This window comes from Lissotriton vulgaris, chromosome 3_1, assembly GCF_964263255.1.
Source record: "Lissotriton vulgaris chromosome 3_1, aLisVul1.2, whole genome shotgun sequence".
In the NCBI taxonomy this organism is placed as follows: domain Eukaryota; kingdom Metazoa; phylum Chordata; class Amphibia; order Caudata; family Salamandridae; genus Lissotriton; species Lissotriton vulgaris.
The window spans coordinates 2,083,029,664-2,083,044,457 of NC_141689.1; the positions used below are offsets into that span (position 1 = coordinate 2,083,029,664).

At 42.0% G+C, this 14,794-nt stretch overlaps 1 protein-coding gene across 6 annotated transcripts in view; it reads right to left on the reverse strand.

The window, feature by feature from the left end:
• The window catches only part of CRACD (capping protein inhibiting regulator of actin dynamics), a 926,069-nt gene that overhangs the window by 159,752 nt on the left and 751,523 nt on the right, over positions 1–14,794 (reverse strand). The gene's annotated exons all lie outside the window — the stretch shown is intronic.

A 14,794-nucleotide genomic window follows, 5' to 3' on the forward strand; every position in this document is an offset into this window, starting at 1 on the left:
TAAAGAGAGAAAGAAAAGAAGGAAAGAGAAAGAAAGAAGAAAACGAAAGAGAAGGAAAGATTAGAAGGGAGAGAGAAGAGAAAAAGAGGGTAACCAGAGGAATCATGTGGGAGTAATAGCACGTGGTAAAGGAGAGGGGATAGAGGAAAGATATGAAGTGAAGGGAAGCCATAACAGATCGGATTTAATTTTCAGAGGTACAGAGGTGGAGGAAGCAATAGAAATTCTGTGTTCATCACAAATGTAGTTCCACCATGTGTGGACAGACAATTTAGAATTATCTTTCCAACACGATAAAATAACTTTAAGTGCAAGAGCAATTAATAGGTCTAATAATTTAGCAGATGAGGGTGTAACAATATTAATATCATCAGATAAAGAACCTAAAAATATGTGTAAAAAAGATAATGGGGAAGAGAGAGATAACATTTTCATGCAAATATTCCAAACATTAGTCCAAAAAGATAAAGCAGGGGAACATGCGTATAGCTGGTGTTTTAGAGTGCCTGGAACAAGACCAACATAAAGGAGAAGAGGCAGGAGAAAATTTATGAATACTAACCGGGGTGATAACAACTCTATGATATATAAAAAGTAAGGATTGGGTAATGCGTGCAGCAATGGAGACTTTAAAAATCTTGGACCATAACCGATCCCACATTGCAATATCGAGGGAGACATCAAGATCAGTCTCCCAAGCAGTCTCTACTTTAGATTTGGAGCGATCAGAGGTATTGGATAATAAAAGTGAATATACAAGAGCAGCTTTAGGGAGTTGAGTAGAAAATAAAGGATAAAGTGGAGTGACAGGAGTGAAGGAAGAGAAAGATTCAGAAGAAGAAGATAGGGAAGACAAGTGAGATTGAATAGCAGATGTTATAATAGTATATTCAGAGAGAAATGTTGAAGGTAAATGAAACATGTTTTGCAATACTGGAAAGGAAATAAGAGAGGAGTCAAGAAAAAATTGATGCACAAACAGTATATCCTTTTCCTTCCCGTGTTTGAAATAGAACGATTTACCTTTATATCTAAGAAATTTGTTATACCAAACCACAGAGGATAAAAAACATTGAAGAGGGGAAAGGGTAGAGGAAAAAACATTTTGTAAAAGAGATTGGGAATATTTCAAAATGGGATATTTGGATAAAAAGGTACAATTTGACATAAAGGGAACATGTTGAAAGGAGAAATCTTTCAGAAGAGAGCGTTCCAAAAGAACCCACTTAGGGACAGGAGTATCAATGAAGTCATAAGCCAAGGAGAAGGATTGTTTGATCAAAAAGGCTGAGTGGTATGAGTTAAAGTCAGGGAATCGAACACCACCTTCATTTTTAGGTCGGATCAACTTATGCAAACCAATGCGGGGATGTTTATTATTCCACAGAAATTTTGTACAAAGAGAATTAATACGAGAAAAATAGGATTTGGGAATTTTGAAAGGGAGCATAGAAACTGTGTCCAAAACATATGGGGTGATCATCATTTTGATGGTGTCAAATCTACCCCACCAGGAAAGAAATAAGGGGTACCAAATTTGAAGAAGAGATTGAATTTTGCTAGTCAGTGAATCAAAGGTTAATTTAAGGGTATCCTTTAGAGAGGAAGAAAACCATATACCAAGGTACTTAATTTTAGATGGGCACCATGCAAAATCAGTGTTACTAAACATGTATTGAAAACATATTGAGTTAAGGGGGAGGACTTCCATTTTGGATAGATTAAGCTTATAACCTGATATGGAGGAATATAACTGAACTTCATTTAAAAAAGGTGGAAGGGAGGATTCCGGATTAGACATGTAAATGAGGATATCATCAGCATACGCAGATAATTTAGTTTCAACAGAAGAAAATTTTATACCAGTAATAGCAGGGTTGGAACGAATACGTTCTAGAAAGGGCTCAAGACATAAAATAAATAATAAAGGGGAAAGGGGACAACCTTGTCTTGTGCCTCTGGTCAGTGAAAAGAATCTGGAAAATTGGTTGTTAACAAAAATACTGGATGAATAAAGGAGCTTAACCAAGGATATAAAAGTTGGACCAAAACCAAACCATTTGAGGGTACGGAACATAAATTGCCAATTAATACGATCGAAGGCTTTCTCAGCATCCAGGGAAAGGGCTGCCAAGGGGGCTTTGACACTTTTACTATGAGCAATGACATTAGAAAAAAGTCGAGTATTATCAGCAGCAAGTCTGCCCTTAACAAAACCCACCTGGTCTGTTTTGATTAAGCGAGGGATAATTGAATCAAGGCGAGAGGCAAGGATTTTAGCAAAAATCTTACAATCATAATTAATCAAAGATATGGGGCAGTAGTTTTTGCATTGTGAGTGATCCTTGTCAGGTTTGGGGATAATGACAATGAGAGCATCCAAAAAGGACCCAGAGGCCTTAGCATCTGAAATAAAAGAATTAAATAACTGAAGGAGTTTAGGGGCAAAAAATGAATGGAAGGAGGAATAAAACTCGACAGGCAGACAATCGGGGCCAGGGGCTTTTGATTTTTTGAGAGAGTGGATGGCTGTAGTAATCTCCTGGAGAGTAATTTCACGCTCCAAGTGAGAGAAATCCACCGGGAGGGAAGGAGGGGAAGGAAGGCCTTCAAAAAATGTCGTTAAGTTTGCATCAGAGGGGTGTGTATCGTCGGAGTATAGGGCTTGGTAATAGTTGTGAAATACTTCAGCAATGTCTTCATCAGAGGTTACCAATTTATTAAGAGAATCATTAAAGATTTGGCCAACAGCTTTGCGTTCTGACTTTATTTTCAAATAATTGGCCAGCATTTTCCCTGCTTTGTTCTGACCACCATGGAATTTAGATTTTATTTTAAGGAGGGTGTGACAAGCTTCATTAGTGATAATTTTGTTAAGGTCTGTTTTGACGAGAATTAAGTCCTGGAGGGCAGATGAAGATTTAGAAGTAAAATATATGTGTTCAAGGTTTTTAATCTGTTTAAGCTGATCTTCATATACTCCTATAAGCTTTATACAGTTAGATGTTTCTCCTTTGTTTGACAGCATCATATTAATGACAGAACATGGTAACTCTGAACACCATTAAGTATTTGAAGTCGTAGCATAGGATTTTTTAGGAACTGTATCTGCTTTAATAACACATCCATAGATCAGACTGTACTTGAACTTATCACCTATGTGGATTGTCCATTTTCTTTTCATCTTGGTATTCTCTTTGACTAAATAACCATTTTCGATTACTAAACATAGGCATACTCAGTTTGGTGATAACCTGAGAAATAATTGAACATTGTATTGTATATGATTGCTTGGGACCTTTACATGACATCAGTTGACATTTGAGCCTCTAATGGAATTAATTAGTATTTTTCCTTAGTTTAAGGTTTGAACAATAACCCAAGCAAGAGCCAATTTATGCCCTTCTCTGCAGATTAAATACTTTTCTACATAAAACTTTCCAAAACACATGTAAAATATAATTCATAAAGCCAGATATATTACTCTGAAAATGGTTTGCTTAGTAAGTCTCAAATATCATGCCACAATTAATAAGATTTGGGATACAACGGTGGTCTGAAATAGATCCTAATTATCATTGGTGCACACGTGTAAACTAATAATGGATTTTTCTGAAACATATTAAACTCTGTAATAATTATAATTTCATGACATTTAGGTATTCACAATTTCCAGTAGAGACACTTTAGCAGTAATATAAATTGATAGATCCTTACCAGATAAGAAAGAATTCTGTAGGATGGCCCGGATCCCCATATTGATTTATTAAGTCAGTGTTTAAACTCTTTAAAATGGCTGGCCATGGAGACAAGTACTTTATTTAAGAGACAAGGTAATTTAATCAATATGCTTAAACATCAAAATACTTAAATTAAATATGAGTGGCATGACAGAGGACTGATAATGGTAGCCCCTACACTATCAACATCTGGAATTGTCTTTGAGTTTATTTACTGGGCTAGGTTTTTTGAACATTTTCATTTAGGTCCATTTATGGGGACTTTTGCCTCTTTTCCATGCAAGATAAGACCTTTATTTTCAAAATATTGATTTACTCCAAACTTCATTTTGCAACCAATTCTTGTCAGTTATATATACATAATCCACTGTAGTGGTACAGTTATAATCCCCAGGCCTGAAAATATTGCGTCCCAGGCATACCTTCAATAAACACAGGGAATCTTCTTTCCGAACTATATATAATTTTACTCAGTCTAATATGAAATAAATAAAATGTTGACTTATTACCTTGATCATTCACTTACAGAAAATTACTGAGGCTAATTTTGCAAGCTATTTCATTGGGATTCATTTCCCAAAGTAGCATAATGTTCATTTATATGTAATCCATGCTTTAGATCCTGGCAAAACAAAAACAAGCATTGGCATAGCCAATAGGTCTAGCCTTTGTGACCGTATGTGTTTAGCCAGAACTTTTGACTATGTTGTAGAGCATTGTGGCTGCTGGGCATTATGTGGCACTTAGTGTTATATTGCGTGTATTTGTATTGTTTTGAGTTTAGTGTAATTATGTGGCATGTTACTATGTTATAGTGAGTGTTATTCACTTTATGTTGCTATGAGTACAGTGTAATTATGTGGCGTGAATTTATGTGGCATAGTGTTATTATGTGCAGTGTTTTTACGTTGCTTTTACTAGAGTGTATTCATGCGACATGTATTTTTGTGTTAGTGTGTGGCATTATGTGTAGTGTATTTATGTTGCATTAAGTATAGTGTAGTTATATGGTGTGTAAATATGTGGTAGTGCGTGGAATTGTGGAGTATATTTATGTTGTCTTGAGAAGCTTGTAATTGTGTGCTTGTAATTATGTGGTACTGAGTGTTCATATGTGTAGTGCATTTAAGTTGCATTGAGTAGAGTGTAATTATGTGGTTTGTAATTATTTGGTATTTAGTGGTATGTGGTGTGTATTAATGTTGCATTTATTTTAGTGTAAGTATGTGTTGTGTAACTATGTCAGACTGAGTGGTATTATGTGGAGTGTATATATGTTGTATTTTGTATAGTATAATTATATGTTATGTATTTATGTGGCATAGTGTTATTATGTGGTGGGTTTTTATGTTGCATTTATTAGAGTGTAATTATGTGATATCTAATTATGTGTTAGTAAGTGGATCACAACCTCTCCTTCTCTGAAATTAGTCACCTACAATTTATTAATTTTTAATCTCCTCTGGGTGTCTGTTCTTCTGTCATTAAAATTTGGCATGAACTCACACACCTTTCACTAATGACCAAACCTTAATGCTCTTGATTTAACCCACCACATCATTCATTCATCCATTCACTCATCAGCCTGTCCGTTTTCATCCACTCGAACATCCTTCCATCCTGCACCCTCCCGACCCCCTGATTTCATCCCAGTACCGGAGCGTTGTACCTCTGGGCCCGGGTGTATCCGTCCGATGCTTGTGTTTACAAAAGCCCACAAAACTTGGTTTTACAGCGTTTTCCGGAGATCAGTGTGCTTTATTACTGAATATTTAAATTGTAACTTCACACCAGAACCGGAGTGTTGTGCCTCTGGGTCCGTGTGTATCCGTCCGATGCTTGTATTTCCAGAGCGAAGAAACTTGTTTTTATAGCGCTTTATTACTGAATATTTACATTATAATTTCACCCCAGAACCGACGCATTGGACCCCAGCTCTGTATCTATGTTTAAAGCCTGTGTGCACAAGAAGCCGGAAATATGCATGTTTTTCATAGCGCCTTTTATATGTGTGTGCTTATATTACTGTGTATGTGTCTGAGGGTTGTGTTTTTGTAGCGCCCTGTGGAGTGTTGGAGCACTTCTATTATTACATTATTATTACATATTTAAGATATAATTCATTTCAGAACCGAAGCGCTGGGGACCCTGCCGGTGTGTACGTTTGAAACTGATATATGTAAGAGTCCAAAAACATGTATTTTTCTAGCGCCTTATGGAGGTTAATGTCCTTATATTATTGAATATTTAAATTATAATTACTTCCCAAAACAGAAAGGTTAGATCCCGTCCTTTTGTGTTTTCGTTCTAGGCTTCTGTTTTTTTTTCCTAGTACTGTCCGGCGATTGTTATATTACTAAAAATATGTACATAATAATGCCATAGCAGAACTGGAGCGTGGGACCCCTGCTCCGTATGTCTGTCCGAGGTTTGCGTTTACAAGGCACAAAAACTGTATTTAATAGTGCCTGATCGAGGCTGGCCTGCTTATGTTACAGAATATTTCAACTGTAATTATATTACAGCCTCTGAGCGCTATACCCGTTGCACCATGTGTATGTCCAAAGATTGTGTTTACAAGAGCCCAAAATATTTTTTATAGCGCCCTACAGAAGTTGGAGTGCGTATATTATTGAATATTTAAAATATTGTTGAACCAAGGAACCCGAGCATGTATGTCCGTCCGAAGATTGTGCTTACAAGAACCCTGAATATTTTATAGCGCCTAAGACTATATTGGCTTGCTTATATTATTAAATATTTAAATTTTAGTTGAACCCCTGAACTGGAGCGCACTGAATGTATGTCCCGGTCTTACGCCAATAAGACGCCAAGACGCCACGGCAATCGAGCGCTTTACAAACTTTTATCCTATCCTATCCTATAAGTGTTTAGGAAACATGTTTTTACAGAGCCGGAAGGAGGTTGTTTTTCAGAGGTTATTTAAACCAGAACTGCAGATTCGGACCTCTGCCCCCATGTCTATGTACCAGCCTTGTACCAGACTTGTTTTTATTTTAAAAGGGGCAAACATGTTATAATAGGGCCTCATGGTGGCGGTCGGTTTACTTATATTGTTCAATATGTAAATTATAACTAAATCCCCTTCCAGCATTTCAGACCCCAGCCCTTGTGTTTCTGTTTGATGCTTGTGTACATAGGAGCCGAAACATAGTGTTAATAGCGCCTATGGAGGTTGGTGTACATATATAACATAATTAAATTATCAGTTAGATCCCAGATGTGAGCTATTGCATCAGAAGCACATGTGGTTCTGTTCGACGCCTTTGTTTACTAGTGCCTAGAAAACCTGTTGTTAAATAGCGCCTTGTGGAAGCTGGTCAGTTTATTTGATCGAATATTGAAATTATAATTTCAAAACGGTGACAATCTGCGAGGTCGGCAAGTAAAAGTGAAGATCTGGCAAGGCACAGTAAACCACACTGTTGCAAGTGGGAGCATCTCTACATTGTTGCAAATTTACAGCGTTGCGATGTGTTGCTTTGTGGAGTGCACATCTATGACGCATGCTTTTAAAGGAAAGAACCAGTTGCATAAAAGGAGTCAAAAGCGTTACATAAATGGAACCGCAATTCCGTGCACATTCCTCTTCCTGTGCATGGCCATTACATGTAGACATGAGTTAACATTACAACTCTCTCCTCTTCCTGTTTGGCAGCATACAACTGCGGCCCATGTGACTGGTAGGAGGCCCCTGCATGGTCGGTTGCCATTGGCTTACTAGTCTTCCATTAAGCAGACTAGAACCCTGAGGCGGAAGCCGGGGCTTGTTGTTGTTTAAATTCTGCTTTTAAACCTGTCCTGCACACTGTTTTGTGTTTTTTAAAACGTAGAAATCTGTGCCAAGATCGAGCGCTGAGAGGGAAGATCGATTTCCCTTGGCAGCGTCGACCTCCCACGTGACTCGGGGCCACGCCCACCGCTACTAGCCACGCCCACTCCAGGAAGTACATAACGCCCGGCTCAGCAAGCTGCTGGTGTTGACTGACTAGAACCCTGAGGCGGAAGCCGGGGCTTGTTGTTGTTTAAATTCTGCTTTTAAACCTGTCCTGCACACTGTTTTGTGTTTTTTAAAACGTAGAAATCTGTGCCAAGATCGAGCGCTGAGAGGGAAGATCGATTTCCCTTGGCAGCGTCGACCTCCCACGTGACTCGGGGCCACGCCCACCGCTCCTAGCCACGCCCACTCCAGGAAGTACATAACGCCCGGCTCAGCAAGCTGCTGGTGTTGACTGACTAGAACCCTGAGGCGGAAGCCGGGGCTTGTTGTTGTTTAAATTCTGCTTTTAAACCTGTCCTGCACACTGTTTTGTGTTTTTTAAAACGTAGAAATCTGTGCCAAGATCGAGCGCTGAGAGGGAAGATCGATTTCCCTTGGCAGCGTCGACCTCCCACGTGACTCGGGGCCACGCCCACCGCTCCTAGCCACGTCCACTCCAGGAAGTACATAACGCCCGGCTCAGCAAGCTGCTGGTGTTGACTGACTAGAACCCTGAGGCGGAAGCCGGGGCTTGTTGTTGTTTAAATTCTGCTTTTAAACCTGTCCTGCACACTGTTTTGTGTTTTTTAAAACGTAGAAATCTGTGCCAAGATCGAGCGCTGAGAGGGAAGATCGATTTCCCTTGGCAGCGTCGACCTCCCACGTGACTCGGGGCCACGCCCACCGCTACTAGCCACGCCCACTCCAGGAAGTACATAACGCCCGGCTCAGCAAGCTGCTGGTGTTGACTGACTAGAACCCTGAGGCGGAAGCCGGGGCTTGTTGTTGTTTAAATTCTGCTTTTAAACCTGTCCTGCACACTGTTTTGTGTTTTTTAAAACGTAGAAATCTGTGCCAAGATCGAGCGCTGAGAGGGAAGATCGATTTCCCTTGGCAGCGTCGACCTCCCACGTGACTCGGGGCCACGCCCACCGCTCCTAGCCACGCCCACTCCAGGAAGTACATAACGCCCGGCTCAGCAAGCTGCTGGTGTTGACTGACTAGAACCCTGAGGCGGAAGCCAGGGCTTGTTGTTGTTTAAATTCTGCTTTTAAACCTGTCCTGCACACTGTTTTGTGTTTTTTAAAACGTAGAAATCTGTGCCAAGATCGAGCGCTGAGAGGGAAGATCGATTTCCCTTGGCAGCGTCGACCTCCCACGTGACTCGGGGCCACGCCCACCGCTACTAGCCACGCCCACTCCAGGAAGTACATAACGCCCGGCTCAGCAAGCTGCTGGTGTTGACTGACTAGAACCCTGAGGCGGAAGCCGGGGCTTGTTGTTGTTTAAATTCTGATTTTAAACCTGTCCTGCACACTGTTTTGTGTTTTTTAAAACGTAGAAATCTGTGCCAAGATCGAGCGCTGAGAGGGAAGATCGATTTCCCTTGGCAGCGTCGACCTCCCACGTGACTCGGGGCCACGCCCACCGCTCCTAGCCACGCCCACTCCAGGAAGTACATAACGCCCGGCTCAGCAAGCTGCTGGTGTTGACTGACTAGAACCCTGAGGCGGAAGCCGGGGCTTGTTGTTGTTTAAATTCTGCTTTTAAACCTGTCCTGCACACTGTTTTGTGTTTTTTAAAACGTAGAAATCTGTGCCAAGATCGAGCGCTGAGAGGGAAGATCGATTTCCCTTGGCAGCGTCGACCTCCCACGTGACTCGGGGCCACGCCCACCGCTCCTAGCCACGCCCACTCCAGGAAGTACATAACGCCCGGCTCAGCAAGCTGCTGGTGTTGACTGACTAGAACCCTGAGGCGGAAGCCGGGGCTTGTTGTTGTTTAAATTCTGCTTTTAAACCTGTCCTGCACACTGTTTTGTGTTTTTTAAAACGTAGAAATCTGTGCCAAGATCGAGCGCTGAGAGGGAAGATCGATTTCCCTTGGCAGCGTCGACCTCCCACGTGACTCGGGGCCACGCCCACCGCTCCTAGCCACGCCCACTCCTCTCCCCTCTTCACCATGCTCACAACTCGACAGCGCAGCGGTCGAGCGCAGCGGGCACACCTTCAGCACGCCGAAGACACGCCAAAGACTAGCCCGTCTGTGCCCGTCCGTGCCAGGACGGGGCACGAGGGCGAGGCTCTCTCTCCAACTGCACCCTCCCGATTGGTAAGAACGTCCTCCGCTTTGAGAGCACTGCGCCCTACCCCTAAACCGAACTGCTCTCTGCCCAACCTTCACATAGTCGGAACCCATGTGTGCTCCGAGTGTAAACTATCCACTGACGTCCGCAAACCCTACTATGACCCACCTAGGAGACGCAGGAAATGTAAAATTCCACGTAATAATGTTCCGCCAACATACGTATTTTACAGTACAAACTGCAGATCATTGCCCAAGCACAAGCATGAAATTTTTAATCTCCTCACTGAAGAATGTCCTAGTGCCATCTTCCTTACCGAGACATGGTTACATGACAGCGCTGGCCCAGACGTTGCTATTGCCCTCCCTGACAACTACGCCATTGCTAGACTCGATAGGGAAAAACAGGTTGGGGGCGGGATAGCCATCATTTTTAACAGAGAATACAAATGTACTTTGGAACCTGTTCAAATTCCAGATTGTGAAGCGGGTCTTTTTAAAATCACCTTGAACCCCAATTTCACTATGTCAGGCCTTCTGATATATCGCCCACCAGGTAACCCCTCTCAATGGGTATCAAACTTCGCAAATTTTATTACCCCCTACTATATGTCATCTAGCAATTTCTCTTTGCTAGGTGACCTTAATCTACACCTGGAAGATCCCACCATCCCCTCATGCTATAATTTTCTGGAAGACCTAGCTGCACTGAATTTATCTATTATCAACTCCAGCCCCACTCATACAGCTGGCCATTTGTTGGACCCCATAATAACTAACATCAATGAACTCACGTACATCGCCACCGTACCATCTGGCTGGTCCGACCACCACCTCATCAGCTTTAGCATCTCCTTTCCACCCTCCCCTAGAGTGAAACAAAATACTACTGCTACGAATCGAAGGAATTGGAAGTCAGTCGACATAGAGGCCTTAAATGAGGCACTCAAGCTAAACCCTCCTAGATCTAACTCCAACATGGACCACGTAGCAATTGATACACAAAATTGGCTAACAAATGCCGCTAATAGCTGTCTGTCTTCTACTCACACCAAAGGGAGTAGACATCGTCCCCCGGCTCCATGGTTTAACGACAGCCTTAAAACCGAAAAGTCTAGATGTAAAGTATTAGAACGTAAATGGCGTAAAAAGTACGACCCTTATACCAAAAAATGCTATCATGAAGCCAGAAACCACTATCACACGGCATGTACAAAGGCAAGAGCGGCCTTCGTCTCAAAAGCAATTACCGAAGCAACTAATATGCCCAAAACTCTTTTTGCTAAAGTTAAGGAATTGGCGGGTGCACATACTACAGCCGCTGCACCCCCCTTAAGCGCTCAACAATGTCAGGCATTAGCTTGCTTCTTTACTGAGAAAATCGACAAAATTATCTCAGACATCAATACTAAAATATCTAATGCTGATCCTCCCCCTCCGTCTAATCCCAGCCTACCTCAACCCACTGCTGCCGACAAAAACCTGCTGGAAGCCTGGCCGAATCTCTCATTAGAGAATCTTAAAGGAATCCTAAAAACTGTCAAATCCGGTTCCCCTAGGGACCCCATCCCTATTAAAATTATAAAACAATTGGATGACCAGTCCCTGAATATCATTGCCAACACCTTAAACTTGTCCCTCGACCTCGCCACTGTCCCAGCCTTATGGAAGCACGCCATGGTGACACCCCTCTTGAAAAAGCCTAATGCTAACCCAGAAATACTGGCCAACTATAGGCCTATATCTCTGCTTCCTGCTTTTTCTAAGTGCCTCGAGAGACACGTACATTCCACGCTAGCCACTTTTGCAGAAGAAAACCTCCTACTCCACCCTTCGCAATCTGGTTTCAGGGCTGGATTCTCGACGGAGACCGCCCTGTTAGGTGTCACTGAAAATATCCGACAACGTCTTGACCAAGGCCAAACGGTAGCACTCGTGCTGCTGGATCTAAGTGCGGCGTTCGATACCATCTCCCACGAAACGCTCCTTAGAGAACTACACACTAATGGCATAAGAGGAAAGGCTCTGGAATGGATCAAATCCTTTCTGGCAAACAGGACCTTTCAGATCACATCAGAACAGGCCGAATCAGACACCTTACCCGCAGCTCATGGAGTGCCACAGGGGTCCATTCTGAGCCCTCTGTTTTTTAATATCTACCTCAGACCACTGGTAGAACTTGTAGAGAAGCTAGGGCTCACGCTCATGAACTACGCTGACGACACCCAAATCATTTTTTCCTTGTCTAATTCTTGTCCCCACTCCCCGTCACTACTCAAGGAAGGATTACTAAAAATACTGAACTGGATGACAGCAAACCAGTTAAAACTGAACGGGGACAAGACGGAAATTCTGATTTTGGGAAAAGACAAAGATCTCTGGAACCCCGTGCATTGGCCAGAACAGATGGGTACTCTTCCTACTCCGGTATCCCATGCTCGAAATCTGGGTTTTGTACTCGACAACGCCTTATCCATGGATAAGCAGGCCAGCAAAGTTACTGGATTGTGTCTCACCATAACCAGATGGTTGAGGAAAATCCTATGGATGTTGCCTATGTCAACTCAAAAGACCGTAGTCAATGCCCTTATCACATCAAGGCTTGACTACGGCAACATCCTATATTTAGGCGCAAATAAATCTGTCATTGGACGACTACAAGTGGCGCAAAACGCTGCGGTCAGACTCCTGTGTAAAATTCCTAGGAACGCTGGAGTCTCGAACCATCGCCGAGACCTTCACTGGCTCAGGATTGAGAACAGAGTTCGCTTCAAGGCCTTGAACTACATGTTCAAAATAAAAACAGGAGGAGCCCCAAAATACCTCCAATCCCTTGCTTGCCTCTACACACCTAAGAGAAACCTCCGGTCCCAGACAGCAGCCTTGTTCTGTGTACCTAGGTTCAAACGTGTAAGATCAGGGGGCAGATCTTTTGCCTATCTTGGACCCTCCCTGTGGAACACGCTTCCTCCAAGCATTCGGAAGGAAGATAATCACCATAGATTCAGAAAGCTTGTAAAGACCTGGCTGTACGAACAATAATCCCTCATAACTTCCCTCCGTTTCTGTATTTTCGCTTCTAGCTGTGTCTAGGCGCCGGGAAACCCTTCTTGGGTAGCTGTTGCGCCCTATAAATTGACAAAATAATAATAATAATAATAATAAGCAGCCAATGGCAAGCAGCCATCTGTGGACTAGGAAAGGACACCTGACGCCATGTCAGGGCAGTGGGCGGGGCAGAGATGCCTCTGTGGGTGGAGAGAGGGTTTGAAGCACACATCTTCAAACCCGCTAACTCCAATGTAAGGAGGGAGGAGTGACGCAGCCGCTTTGTATCTCACGGTTTCAGGGGGGCTGCCGAACTCTTGGCTCAGTGGTGCTTTGATCAGCATTTAATCGGAACAGTTCCAACGTTCTATGCGTCAATTCTAAACAAATACGTTTCTTTTTAAAAGGGTGGAAGGGAGTTCAGGCCATTGGTAAACATCCAAAGTTTGGCAATTAGGGGAGGGAAGAGGAGAGAGGAGGGGGCCTGCGCGATTCCCTTGCAGGAGTGAGCAGCTAGGCATGTTAATTGATAACATATGGCGCCAGCTGCTCGCTCCCGCAAGGAAATCGCCAAACGTGCAAGCGTTGCCATTGAAAGCAATGGAACGCATGCACGTTTTCGGCAGCCAAACTGAATCGAAGGGTAAAGGTCTATTTCCTATGCAACGCATGCGCGCTGCGTAGGCGAGACCTAACCAATGGGACATGGCACAAATGGAAATAGCCTAAACCGCCTAAGATGTTTGTTGCTTCTCACACAGAAGATGTTATGAATGCAATGAAACACTTTGCATTTGAAATATGTATTTTTCACCATGTAAATATACCTGCTGTAAACTTTATAAAGCCAACATTTCTGAATCGATTGCTTTTATCTGTTCATGTGTAGATGCAGGATTGCTTTCCATCCTCTGACCATTATTGATTTACATTGCATGCTGTAACATACAATGCAAAATCAAAATGAGTTACCAGGTAAAAAAGGGGAATAACTCAATTCGCAAGTAATCTCATTACTAGGAAAACTTACAAAGGTTACTAATTGTTTGATTGTTGATGCAAGAGTGGAAGCTGGTTGTTATGTGTGACAGAGCTAACTCATTGAGAATTTTTGGAATGGAAGGTGCATCATTTGTATTGTTTTTATTTATTTTCTCTAAATGTGAAGATCATATACTCTTCCTTCACTTTTCCTTCTTGCATAAGAAGTACATGTTGAATAATCTGTCGATTAATCTTCCTGAATATGATGTATAATGCATATTTTGAGGTATGTTACATCAATGAACATGATGAATCTTAAAGTCTTTGTTAACTTGGTTGTTTAAGTCTTGTGAAACTACTTTCCGTGTGAATCCTTAGTTCATGTTTTATATTTGATAATAAAATGAGATTAATTCCAATATATTACACAGTATAATGCTTTCATTGACAATATATGCACTTTGGGTACTGTTGCAACAATACAAGAGGTTGCATGTGGCTATAGAAGGTGATCTACAATATGAATGTGCCAAACCTGTCATCTCTTACCCCTGTATTGAGAAAACACTTGACTAAAATGGACTGTTCCAAAACATATCTCAAATGAGCACCATCCAAAAATAAAGGCAATGTTAAAATTAATGGAAGAGGACGGTGTATACTTATCTTAAAGGACCACCAAATTAATATCAAGACACATAACAATAATGGAATTTGATGTCATAAAAAACCCAATGTTTCTCAACTAAACAATCCCAAATGTAAAATACCTATGCTTTGACATATATACATAGTTTCTACTTTGCAGTTTCATATATGGCAATTTGTATTTATTTGTTTATGAATTGCTTTCTATAATATTAAATCCATCCAGCAATGATTCAGAGGCTGTACACTAGAGTTTGGCAGACGGGGTACTCCATAAAAAAATGAGGCA